This window comes from Triturus cristatus, chromosome 4_1, assembly GCF_964204655.1.
Source record: "Triturus cristatus chromosome 4_1, aTriCri1.1, whole genome shotgun sequence".
NCBI classification, from domain to species: domain Eukaryota; kingdom Metazoa; phylum Chordata; class Amphibia; order Caudata; family Salamandridae; genus Triturus; species Triturus cristatus.
Genome location: NC_140585.1, coordinates 57077686 through 57087897, shown reverse-complemented (window position 1 = coordinate 57087897; position 10212 = coordinate 57077686). Strand labels below are relative to the sequence as shown.

At 47.1% G+C, this 10212-nt stretch overlaps 1 pseudogene across 1 annotated transcript in view; it reads right to left on the bottom strand.

The window, feature by feature from the left end:
* Nucleotides 1-636: 636 nt before the first annotated feature.
* The window catches only part of LOC146839489 (keratin, type I cytoskeletal 12-like), a 35206-nt pseudogene continuing 25630 nt past the window's right edge, over nt 637-10212 (bottom strand). Inside the window, exons 7-9 of the transcript XR_014981088.1 lie at nt 7504-7548; nt 5378-5390; nt 637-966 (exon numbers count right to left, since the gene is read on the bottom strand). The product of XR_014981088.1 is annotated as a keratin, type I cytoskeletal 12-like (transcript). The remainder of the gene's footprint in view (nt 967-5377; nt 5391-7503; nt 7549-10212) is intronic.

The following is a 10212-nucleotide window of genomic DNA, read 5'->3' as shown; positions in this document are numbered from 1 at the left end:
CGCAAATTATCTTCTAAAAATGTTTTTCATTTTACCAACTAACAATTTTAATAAACCAATTTTATTACACAAAACGAAACATTAACAAGTGTTAATGTTATTAATCAAAAAGTAATTGTTATACATTTTAATAACCAAGCAAAACTTTAAATCTTTGAGGATATCTTGGAAGTCTACCTTTTGCAAGGTGTCGTATTCAGTGGAGTCTTTAATGCAAAGTTTTCGTTTCTTTGAGTTCATTCATTTTTTCCTATCTTTTGCAAACAATTAAAGAAAGCTTGATTGTAATATTTTTTAAAGATCAAATCAATATTATTTTTATCCATTTGTCGCGTGGCTCCTAAAAGGAATGAGACCCATAGGCCGGTGCCTACTTTGACTATTTGTTAACCAGGAACTGATGATACAGTAAGTTACACTGAACAGCAACACAGTGCTGCAGTTAAAACCTTCATTTCCTAAGGCTAACACCTCATAGAGTTCAAAGAGATGCCCAGTACTTGCCTTGCATATTATTCTATTATGATATTTTCAATATCCACTTTTAACACATTTCAGTAAAAAAATGAAAATAGAACTATCCCAAAAGGGTTGGTATTTCTTACGTTTGTGACAGGAGGACTCCAAACAAACATGTCATGTTTGCAAGCAGAAATAAAGTTTATTAGAAATTGAAGAGCAAGGAAGTGCAGAAAGACAGTGCCCAGCCTTTTAGATAAATTGGTTAAACCCACGCCAGGGCGCCATAGGTCATCATTTCTCTTGAACAGAGACAGACTCCTCCCCTTCTCCCAGACCGTCGCCTGTCGTAGGAGTCTGTTTACGTCCTTCGCCGCCATGACGTGGTGACGTCATTTATACCCGCACCTCACATCGGCTCTTCTACCTGCTTCACGTTTTCCGAGACCACTTTCCCATCCACCACCTCCTGAACTATCGTGTGGATCTTCCTTGTTTTGCGTGGCCCTGAAAGAAAAGTAGATTGCACGAGATGAGGAAACGGTTATGTTCGTGTCTCTTTATAGAATTTGCTATGGCATCTTACAACCCATTTGTGCTCTTAAGGCCTTACGTTTGGGGCCAATATATTACCCTAGTATGAAGACTGTATATGACCGTGGGTGGGCCCTCGACTTATCCTTCACCATGCACAGGTCTGTCAAGGGTCCAGTCTGCTCATGTGTGACGTTTCTCCCTTTGGAGTGGGGTTATGTGTGACATTTAACAGTCTCATGTGTGACTCTTTCAGTGACATTTTATTCAATGACCCAAGCAGTGCAATTCCATCCACTGTTAGCAGGTTTTGCCCCTCCTGGCGCCTACCACCATCGCCTGCCTAAAACAACAAGAGTCTTTTCTCAAAGGCCTGTAGACCCCGCATTACTTTGGGATTAGTGAAGACAGCATGGAATGCATACCATTCATAGTAGCTAAATAATCTGGCGCTACATTTGTTGTCCGAATAAGTCACAAACTATGTTGAATTAACCATGTGTTGCTGTCAGGGGTTAATATTTGTGCCACCTTTTGCCAGTTCTGACTTTTCAGTCCAGTCATTGCATTCTGGGACTTGTCGTTTGATTTTTCCATTAGGAGTTTTAGTTTAAAGTGCCACAACACCAAGTGGCACTAGTTAACAAGCATTGGCATAGCCAATAGGTCTCGCCTTTGGGACCTTAGAAGTGTTTAGCCATGCAACAGTTGCATAACTAAACACTTATAAGGTCCCAAAAGCGAGACCTATTGGTTATGCCAAGCGGCCGTGCGGCCGCAAAAGTGAAAGTAATCGCGATAGCGAGCAAACATCAAAGCGGCCGTGCGGCCGCTAAAGTGAAAGTATTCGCGGTAAAAGTGGCGCGCGCGCCCGCGCACGTGCACTGTAGCTCTAGGCTGGCCTGGTAGCACTTTTTGGAGCCCTCTCAATAAGTCTCGCCAGACCAGCGCATGCGCTGGGTCAGGCGAGACCTAAAAACCTTGTACAGGCCTGGGTGAAGGTGTCAAACACAGTAGAGGCACCTGGCAGCTATTGTAACTGAATTTAGTCTAGACATGTTGCCTGAGTTCCTTATCCTGCACTGGTAACAAAGTGCTTTCTGCACTGCACATCCATCTGTGGCCTGCCTTCCTCGACTAAACTGAGGGCTGGATTCAGAAGGCACTTACATGTAGTAAAGTTATGAGTGTGGCGGATCCGCACATGTGGCAGAATGTCCGCACTTGGGTGGTATCTCCGCAGGGCGCACTCTCTGCTGTGTGCCCGGCAGAGATTCTGCTCTGAGTGCAGATTCCACCACAAGTGCGAAGGCTTGGCACTCATAACTTTACTACACGTAAGTGCCTTCGTGAATCGGACCCTGAGTCTGACAGCTGATCGCTCTGCTGATGTGGCGATCATTTTGAAACAACCCCTTTCGTCTACTCCCATATAATTGCCCAAATGATGAAACACTGCATGCAGGCCTACCAAGTACCACACATGTAGGGTGAAACTAACGCAAATTCAAATATTTTACGCATTAATGCAAGGTCCGAAATATGTCACATATATGTGGGTCAATTTCCAGCCTGAAAGCTCCCTTTTGAGGGGCTCTTCATTTGGCCCCCGTATTGTGAACGCACGCTCTCTGGGCCTAATGTGTGCTGCTACCCACGCCTAGTTTTGTGTTGCAAGTATTCATGCCAGTTCCTGCCAAAGAACTGCACATACTTTGCTTCTTTTATGCAATTCAAACATCCCCAGAGTAACACTGAGAAAGCTGTTTCAAGCGTAGGCTTCCAGACATACTTCTGTAAACGTCTTGTGACATTCCCTGTTCTCGCTGTGCAGAGTTCTCCATAGGGAGATAAGGATTTCCAGTGCAAATGCATCTTTTTCACCTCTGGGAAAATAATTTTGCCCATGGAGAAGGCTTTTCCTCTAGTTACCCAACAAAGTGAAGAAATAGACTTTCTGTCACTCTGTCCATTCCTATTCTTCTGTCAGTAACGGACAGCATGGATTCGGGAGTGGCAGGACGAGAGGCAGGGGGTGCGGTACAGCATGGGGAGGTGGATCTAACAATAGAAGACTTAAATTCTCGCCGCGTCTCTCCTCAGTCTCTCCTAGAGTCTGGAACAGAACAAAAAGAAACAAGGCTCCCCTGACCAATCACATTGCTGCAATGCAGCATTGTGATTGGTCTGAGCGCTGTGGTTTGGTGCTCAGCCAGGGAATGCGAGCCTGGACATGTTCTCCACCCAATCTGCAGTACAGCCTTGGTGGAGAACAGGCAAGGTGTGCATGAATGTTTGGCCGGCCCGAGACGGCCGGCCAAGCATTCATGCACACTTGGAGGGGGCAAACCACTCATCCTCCTGCTCCTCTGTCATCAGAGCCGCCCCGCCCCGCCCGCTCTGGAAAGCTGCCGCACCAGGAACAAATAAAATGAAAATAACAAGAGTTATTATCATTTTATTTTTCCTTTATTTTGCTGCTAACAAGCAGTGGGGCAAAGCTCCTTTGCCTTAGCGCAGGAGTCGCCACTGTCTTCAGTTCTCTTTGAAACATTTATGACTTATCCCTGCACACAGGAGTCTTTCTGTGTTTTATGGGCCGTGTGCACTTTATGCTTTTATTTTGGTTCATTATACGATGGCTATTTGTCCTAAATTCAAGGATGAAGTGAAGTTAAGTGAAAAAAAAATTTGTTCACTTAATATAAACTTACAATAAGCCACATTTATACACATTTAATACATTTCATACTTATCCATTATTAAACCATTTTTTTTTTAATGTAGTATAAAAGTTGGGAATAAAAGTTTGCATCCGTTTTTTGATTCACAATGGATCACGGAACTGTTTTCTGCTAAGTATATCTTATGCAGGCTTGTTAGAGATAAATAAGGAGATATGTGATTTATATTTTCTCAAAAGCCGCCATTTCCATGTGAATGTGGCAAAAAGAAAATCGTTACAAAAGTTTTGAGATCAGATTTACAATAAGTTGATTGGGACAATTGTCCATAGACATTTAAATAAAAACAGTTACATACTAAAACATCCTAAAACCACAGGTATACACAAATTAAAAACAAAACTTATTCTAAACCTTTTTTAAAACACTGCCTGACAGAAAGCATGAATCATGCAATTGCTACTGCAACATCCCTTAAGCACATTTCAGACAGGAACCCCATTGCATCGGACCTCGAATATGTTTGATATTTTAAAAATAGGGGTCTTAAAACTTGATGCGGGCAAGCTTGTTGTCATGACCCACAGGAGGGGGCGCCACAGAGCAGGGACATGAGGGGGCTCCACAGCAGGTACATGTTGATCTGTACGAATGGGGCACGTAGAACTACATCTCCCATAATGCATAGGGGAGAATTCACCTTTTCTATATAAGCCTCGCCCCCATAATCACCAGTGCTTGTCACTCGAGAATTCATCCGAATTACGTAGAACCGAGCCCGTCCCAAAGCTTCACCCTGCATCCCAAGGCTACACCCTGCATCCCCGTTGGGAAAAAAATCAAAGAGCAACTTCGAAGACCCAGCCTTTCCGCAACCCGTACAATGGGCTTTTTTTAATTTGGCGCCCTGCGCGCGCAACCTCCTGATTCCGCTCACACGGCAGCCGCTGTGGCCGAAAGGCGGAAGAAACACCGCTATCCCGATTCCCGAGCGCGACCAAACCTGGTAGTCGGCTCGTGAGAATCTTGCCCTTTATAAACCTGAGTACCGGTTAGGTACAGAAAACCCCTGAGAAGGATTAATTGTTTGAAGGAGACTTTATTCCGCTGTAACCGCTTTCAAAACAAGCGGAGACTCCACGCTGAGACTAATCAGCGTTCTTGCCACACCAGAGAGACGAGAAGCTTCAAGAGAAATAACGCCGCTTGGGTTTCCAGGAAGGGTCACGAGACTTCTTTTCTTTTGTTGCCAGAAGTACAGGGACCAGCGCTTCTGTTAACGCACGTTTTTGTTGACCATAGACCACAGACACCAGGAAGGTGAAAGTTCTTGGATTGCCCTGTCACAGTTACGATCTAACACACGCGCTTTCAGCTTGAGCGAAAACAGTTGGACCTCGGCGGATTGATAAGTATCACTCTAAGTTTATAGTTCAAGACTGTGTACTATTGCTATTGATTGTTGCTTACACCTACTCCTGATAGTTGATGACCTACCCTGTTATCCTTCACATCAGAATTACACACACACCTGTAAGTGAACGGCGCATTCAGAGAAAAAGGGGAGGAGGGGTTTGACTGTGCATTAGTAAGTACTGACGTATGTTTCCTGTGTTTTCTTACAGGGTACTGGGGTGGAGTGTAGGAGAGAAGGGTCATCACTGTAATCGTCATTCCTTTACCACATCGGAAGACAACACTACTTTTTGTTTCCTTTGACCCTTTTTTCCCTTTCCCCGATAAGGGTGCCATCTGTGTCATGAGATATTGGCCACGCACTGGTGTTACCTCTTAGGGGAAAGGGTTACTGCGCATCTCATCGTTCCCGCTGTATCCGGCTTACAGGTTAGTGGCCCTCTATATATACCACAGAGCGTGACACTTGTAAACCTATAGAAAACACAATCCATGAGAAAATGACACACTTGAGAAAGTTGGGTTACACCCCAGTCTCACTTTTAGGATTTCATTGCATTGCCTGGGTTCAGGTATATAAGCCCAAAAGGGCAAATCAACTTCCTGGCCAAGAGACTTCTGTGTGAAGCTTATAGAAGGTTTTTCCGTCAAGTAGGCCAAATCCAATGTACAACATCTTTTTTCTAATGATCCTCTTAGAACTAGTTTGCTTAGAAAGGGAGTCCATATTCCAATTGTGCCTCAAGGAATGCACTCTTTTAATGTCTCCTATCTTAATCTGAACATCTCAGGCCCACTTCTTTTCACTAGCAAGAATTTCTTCCCTGCATTATTTGGAAATCTGTAAAGTTTCGTTATCTAAAGATAACTTATTAGGAAAGATCTAAATGCAGGAATTGACTTGCAGCTAGCTGCCAAGGAGCCAAATGCAATTCCCTCCTTATACTCTGTATCATGGTTCCTGGTAGAAGCAACAATAGCCTCCTACAGACAACTCCCCCCAGTGTATCCCATTTACAGGAGGGGTCAAGTGCAGGAATCTCTGCCCGTACAACACCCGGGGGCCTATTTTCCTTTAATAGGCTTTCATAAGATGAGTGAGTGCCAAGTCCCCATTCCTCTGGTTAAACTTAACCAGGCATCCAGTTGATAACATGGATCTGGACTTGGCGCTCCCCATAAGAGCTTGCCACTTTAAATCCCATAAAAAGTCAACCCCAAGAACCTATAGGAGGATTCCACCACTTCCACGGCTAGTGAATTCAAAGCCTATTTAAAATTATCTACTTTGTCCCCCAAAAACCATTACCTTTGTTTTCTCTAGGTTAATTTTAAAGGACTTCTGTTTACTGTAAACATCGAGGGAGTCCAATTTTTTTTGTAAAGCAAGGGGTGCAGAATTGAATTATCCGCACACAATAGGCATGGGATATGCCATCCACCAATGTTTGGAAAGAATGATTTTGATAATTTTATAGCTGCTGGTATGTCTGACAATGATAGACTGAAAAGCAACGGAGCCAAGACACACCCCTGATGCAGGCCATTCTGAAGTGGAATCTTCTGGGCTAATCTCCCAGACTTGTCAAGTTCCACCTGTGCCTAGTTATCAGTATTTAATGACTGGATCATACAAGTAGTAGGTGGTATCTTCCAGGAGTGGAGAGTTTCCCAGCGCAGACCCCCGTCTACTGTATCAAAAGCCATACGGAAATCAATCAAGCAAAAACAAAACCTCTAATTAAGTTTCGAAGATTTTCGAATAATAGCCCAAAGAGCAAAGCAATGAACTACAGTAGAATGACCCTCCTGGAACCACCCCTGCTCAGTGGGAATGATCTTATTCTCTCGTGCCCATTTGGGCAAACTTTGAAATATTGCATATTTTTCCATACACCTTTTTGCGAAGGTGAAAAAAAAGCTTTGCCAATTTAAACACCTTTACTCTGTACACCAGAACCAGGGTACACAAAATTGTGACTTTGCAAATTGTCACTACAGGTCAGCTGAGCTACTTCTGCAAATGTCAAGTTGGACATTTTAAATCATGCCGCTGATGTTGTCCAGACAACATGTCCTATTTACAAGCGTATCATGTAACCTGCAATCCCCGCCTACGGGTCTTTCTATACATTGGCCCTATAGGCACCCTATAGGCGAATGGTTATTGCACTGCTTTAAGCGGATGGGGTGCAATAAGCACCAAGTCGGGGGCTCAGTGGACTGATGTGTCTACTCCAGGGATCTGTGTTTGACCTCATGATCCCAGGTTTGAATCTCCATCTGCTCAACATTTTATCCTTCAAAGGTTGATAAAAATGAGTGCCACTGAGTAGGATACAAATAAACATCTGTTATTGAAGCGCCAAGGGACCAGAGACTTGGGTTATTGTGTGTTTTTCAAATACACTGTTGGACTTGGCCCTTCTGGCAGGTTCACCCCTGAACTTTTTTGCTTTTTATTGGTGACTTGGTGTGGTGATTTTTGGTTTCTGCGCACTTTCCCTGTGTCCCAGGATAAAGTGCGTGCGCACGCTGAGTGCATGTGGTGAGATAGGCCTGCCCTCCCATAGGAATGCATGGGGAATGTATGTGTCCCTAGTAGTTCCTGATGTGTGGGGTGTGCAGGCCCGAGTTTGGTATGTGCGGACTCGTGTGATTGAATGCTGCGCGGTGATGTGTGCGGCGTGCATGTACCTAGTATGGAAGTGCCACTTCTAGAAGTGGGCACTTCGGTGTGCAGTGTAAAATGTGTGCCTTGTCGCGTGATTGGCTGGTTGAGGTCATGTGACGGGCTAGGGATTCCCCAGAGTCAGGATGAGTCACCCAGTGGTGAATGGGGAGATCAGCAGCTAGATGGGTGGGAGGAGTACACCTGGGTCCTGAATAGGGCAGGGTTTTCCCCACACAATGCTGGCTCCGCCCCCTGTGGTGCGACTGACGACCCTAGCCCTGCCAGTGAATAGAGTGAGGGGCTGAGCACATCAAGGGTGCTCCCCAACCAGCTGCGACTGGTTTTCCCCCTCACCCTGAACCCAGAACAAAGGGTTTTTACTGTATAAAAATGGAGCTGTGTCCCCACAGAAACTGTTCTCCCTTGGAGCCTGACAGAGGGGGGCTGCTGCTGCTGGAGGCCAGGAGGAACCGCCACTTGTGACTGCCTTCCTGCCTGGAGGGCCCCGTGAGCTGGCCCCTGGCCCAACCTGGCCCCCCGCCTACCTGCCTACCTAGGACCTTTCCTGGACCTTTTGCCTGCTGCAGCTGGCAGCGCTGTGTGTGTGGCCCAGGAGGACTGCTAGGGGCCTACAGCGCGAAGCTGCACCGTGTAGGGACCCCCCCTCCATTGGGATCGCTTGAAACTGCGGGTGCCTACCCCGCGGTATGCTCCGATTACGAGCGGGTGCCCACCCCGCATTGTTATCGCCATAGCGGGTGCCTACCCCGCTTATTTGCCTACCTTTGGCCTTAGAAACGAAAGCGGGTGCCCACCCCGTATTGCCAGCCTTCGCGGGTGCCCACCCCGCTTTGTGTGCCTCAACAGAGCCATCGTTGCCTTGTTATTTAGACCGAAGGCGGGAGCCCACCCCGCGCTTCGTTAAGGAGAAAAGTTCTTCGCCGCTGCCGCCGGCGCCGCGAGAAGCCGGAGGGTTGCCTGGCAACCGGGACTCCTACCGCTACGTCACTGGAACGCAGAGCGGGCAGGAAGTCCCAGCGTCAGGAGATACCACGAGAACTGAGCGAATACGGAGCAGTGCAGGCTCCGTGTCCGTCCCGTGCCTGCCGCTGCCCCGAAGCCCGACGCCACCGCGGGAGCACCCTGGAGCCCAGGTGAGGCGCCCTTGAGTATAGAGTCCCCGTGGGGCTGAGGAGGGCATTTCCTGCCTGGGGTGCGCCAGGGAAGGCACGGTGGAGATCTTTCCGGCTGCGTGCGCAACCCCGCTGGCATTATCTGCTTAGAGTCCCCCGAGCGGGACTCCAACGTGGGGGCATGAATGTTTAGAGCGCGAGGCGCTCCAACTTGGGCATGAATGTTCTCGAGTGCGAGTAGCACTCCAACACGGGGGCACATTGTTGGTCAAAGAGCTCCGTGTAGCTCCAACACGGGGGCACATTGCTTGTCAGAGCCTGCGAGGCTCACGAGTCCCCCGAGCGGGACTCCATCGTTGTTGTAGAGTGCTCGTGCGCTCCAACGAACTGGGCCAACCATATTTGTTTAGAGCCTGCGAGGCTCAGGGGCATTGCTTGTTTTAGAGCCTGCGAGGCTCAGGGGGCCATACTGTTCTAAGGGCCCAGAGGTGCCCAGGCCTCAGTCCATACAGCTGCCCAGCACTTAGTGGGCAGCTGCCACGTTTAGGTTGTGCCCCGGTACACTTTGGCTGGCGCAGCTTGCGCAGCCTTGCCCTAACATTTAGACACAGGGCGTCCTTGCCCCTTCACGGCCAGTTGGCCTAGGGACTGCCACAGTGGTGGCTAAATGTGAGTTTGGCGTTATTGTTCCTTTCCTGCACCTCTGAATGTGTTTATGCGTCATGTGCCTTGCTTTACACCGCTGAATGTATTTTATGCATCATGTGTTTCCCTTGTTCTACACCTCTGAATGTGATGCATCATGTGTAATGTGCGTTTACCCCTACAGGTATTGTGATACTTAGGTGGTTGTTTCTCTCCTAGTACAGGTGGTGCTAGGGAGGTCCTGATTCCCTGCGCAATATTTTCCTAAGGTGGTTAGGGTTGCATAGGTGGTACTTACCTGATACCAGTAGTTACTGGTTGTGTGCTATATATGTTATTTTGTGCAATAGTAATTCTATGTTCTAAGTGCCAAGTTCTAAGAGTGCTAATTTCGGACAGTGGTCCATGTGGCCCTGTCCCCTGTACATATAATCCCTTGTAAATTCTGCCCGTGCCTGTTGGCACATTGTAAAGTGTGTGTTTTTATCTGATGTGTTGTGTATAATACAAAGGCTATTTTTATAGAATACCTTGTGTGGAGTTTCCTTTGTGGTGGGCCTTGGGTGTTGTTGCTGGGTGCGCGCGCAAACGCTTTACACATCGCCTCAGGGATAAGCCTGTCTGCTCGTGCCAAGCTACCAAAGGGGTGAGCAGGGGTTATCTTTGG